This window comes from Euprymna scolopes, chromosome 2, assembly GCF_053919585.1.
Source record: "Euprymna scolopes isolate OS-2025 chromosome 2, ASM5391958v1, whole genome shotgun sequence".
In the NCBI taxonomy this organism is placed as follows: domain Eukaryota; kingdom Metazoa; phylum Mollusca; class Cephalopoda; order Sepiida; family Sepiolidae; genus Euprymna; species Euprymna scolopes.
Genome location: NC_136483.1, coordinates 166441215 through 166444392, shown reverse-complemented (window position 1 = coordinate 166444392; position 3178 = coordinate 166441215). Strand labels below are relative to the sequence as shown.

The 3178-nt window shown below is 34.9% G+C and overlaps 1 pseudogene; it reads left to right on the top strand.

Annotated features, from left to right (window-relative positions):
• Nucleotides 1-1424: 1424 nt before the first annotated feature.
• LOC145243423 (U2 spliceosomal RNA) lies at nucleotides 1425-1563 on the top strand (annotated as a pseudogene).
• Nucleotides 1564-3178: the final 1615 nt, after the last annotated feature.

Below are 3178 nucleotides of genomic sequence, written 5' to 3'. Positions count from 1 at the left end.
CAGTGCAGGAGATATTAAAAACACAATTACGAATTACTAAAGACTTCTCCTGATTATGGTTGATAGAACGAGAGAATACTAACCCCATCGATTTAATAAATAGTTCCATTCGAAATTTCGTTCCTGGATGTGACTTTACACTATATCCGATGGTGAGGCCTCAGCTTGCGGGCTTGGGGGAGTGTGGAGCCACTCTTCAATTGCCATTGCGGTCAGGTCCACTCTGACCCAGACTAGTAGTACCTGTTAGGGTCCCAACTATGAATTAAATAGAAACAGACTTAAAAAAACAAAAAAAAACAAATAGACTCTATCAAAAAATTGTTCTTCAAAATCACTGGATTCGGCATTAAATAACCTGAAAAGGGTTGATATGCCGTTAAACAAAAACAACCAACCAACCATTCGGAATTTCGCATTTATTTCCGAGTTCGATAAGAAAGCTTACTGAATTCAACAGATATGCCCAAAAAAGAAGGTCGGAGGTCAAATCAACCGAAATGTTGTGAGAATAAATCTAAGAATGAGAACAGTAGTCTGAATAATCTAACTAAATAATGCCAATTGAATAAGCGTATTCCTCTCTGGAGTGAAGCCAGATCTAAGATTTATATTCAAGGAGAGGGTCATTTATTTTCACTTGCTCAAAACAGAGATACGAACGTTCGTGGTGAAAGGAAAGAAGGCTTGTTTTTAATAATCTATTTTTTACCAGAGTACCACGTGCTCTTGCCCAGAAGAGATAGTGTCAGTTAGATCTTGAATAGTGCGCTTCGATGTTTTATACTCAACAAAGTCGATCTGGACAACAGCACCGCTAAAGTAACCAAAACTATTTGTTCGGTGAGAGGGGAAGGCACAGAAAATCGTAGTAATATTCCAAGAAATTTTGCTCTAATTGCAAGACTTTAGGGCAATGTGCAACATTAAAAAAATACAGAACATCTGTGGCCATTTTTATAGGCGCAATAGCATGGAATATCCGTCTAATTAAGTACGGTATTTTGCAGAATTGTCACTCTGGAGAATTTTTTAGATAATCTTAGTTTAACACCTGAAAAAGGGAAAGGGATGAGTTGGCCGAAAATTGGTGAAACAACCACAACTATGAAGATAAGGATAACCGTCCGCATAAAAAAATGAATAAACAGCAAAAGGATGTATTTAATTACACAAAGACTACAGAACACCCGTGGCCAATGTCATGGAAAATCCATGCTAGCCTTCTTTTTATCGAAACAAATACAGATCATTTGCAAAATTGTCATTTCCAATTTTGGGTCTAAACACTTGAAATTTTAGATAGAGGTTCCTTAGACATGGGTCTAACTTAATAACTTGACTTGAGCCAAAAACAATAAATTCACTCCTCATATTAAAAATCGGCCTTGTGCCTAATTTGCTCGGTGGGAGAGCAAATAAATACCCTTTTCTTTGCCTTTTGGCCAAGATCAAAGTGTAATATCTGTTCTTACTACCTGCTCTACTTATGTTTGTAACTCTGTGATATAAAGTAGGAGTATCACTTTTTTGTATTAATTTAATGTAAAATGATCACCCACTTTATAACCAGTCAGTCTCAATGCCATTCAAATTATTCTCTAGATCATTCAAGTTGTTTTTTAAGGATTCCAGAGATTAGAGCCAAAAACAATAAATGTTAAGGGGTCAAAGTAAAAAAAATTGACCTCTGCAGTCTCTATCAAATTACTCAGATATATATATATATATATATATATATATATATATATAAATTTTGTAAAATAAAATAATAAAGATTTTTTTAATATTATAACTTGTGTCGCGTGCCGTGTTATGTCTGCCTTAAATGTCTAGGCGTTGTCAGCATCAAGACGTTTCTAGTCAAAGGAAGTCACCAAAGCGAAGACGTAATCCTGAGAGAAGTTAGGAACCAGCCACACCCAAACTTCTAAGGTATGACTTTACTCTTCAACTCAGAAAAGGAGGACGTCTAACCAACGGATCATATTGACTGGCCCATTGTGCCAGTCTGGTACCGTTTCCAGGACATTTACGTAACACATGGATCGGTCACGCCATTGGCCGGCCGAATAGTGTTATACAATTTTAGAATTATTAAACCTTGAATCTGGTCTTTATTAAAAGCTTTAATAAAAAATCCATGCTTCAAGTTTTTTATATATTCAAATAATTTATTCCAAATGTTTGGTTTAGTTGTTTTGTAGAGCAAAATTGCTATTTTTTGTTTTGTTTTTAGCCTTGCAAAACATGATTGAGTTTGCAAAGAGAGAGGGGAAAACAATAACATCAATGATTAGTTTTTCCAAACTAGGAAGCCGATATTTTCACGCAGCCTGGTCTGTTAGCACCATGTGAAATAAATAAATAAATAACATTAATACGAATAAAACACAGCATTATTGTGTACTTTTTAATTAATATGGTTGTCTTCAAATCTAACGTAAACAAGTTCTTGATGAGCCGTTCCACTTGTTAACAAATTTACCGAATGTCCATTACTAACGATTGCTATATTGCCCAATTTCTAACGTACGCTCTTTAACCCTTATCCTCGAGTGGCCTCTTGGCCTTGATAAGTGGTGATGCCTATGTAAAAAAAAAAACCAAAAAAAAAACAAGCACTTGGTGTAAGTAGCTAAAAAAATATTACTACTTCAAGGAAAAAAAAAATGATAGGTGTTAAATAGATAGATTCCGACCCAGAAAACATTTCATCGTCTGTCATAAATATCGTCCATCGAATGTGAGGACTAAAAACATATTAAGACAAATAAAATAAACCCAAGATCAACTTTATACTCTCCTTTATTTTCATTTTGGTTTGTGTTCATATTTAAAAGCCTAACAAATTATTCAAATTATGCAAGTCAACCCCATGGAAATTCTACTTTTTAAGTTAAAGACTTGAAGGAATTATGTAGGAAAGCAAAAGTACAGGAGTGAATGTTACAAAGATCAAAGTGATGGTCAGCGGTCCATATTAACTTGCCTCTCCACGAGGGAAGAATTAGACACATGGTGGTGCTTAATGTAAGGAAATTGCAGCTCGTAGAGAATTTCTAGGTTGGAAACAATAAAAATTGTCTTTCCTGCCCGAGGACGGAAAATATTAGGTGTAGTATCAAAACAGATACTACACTTCGCTCTTAACCGAAATGATAATTATATTACTATA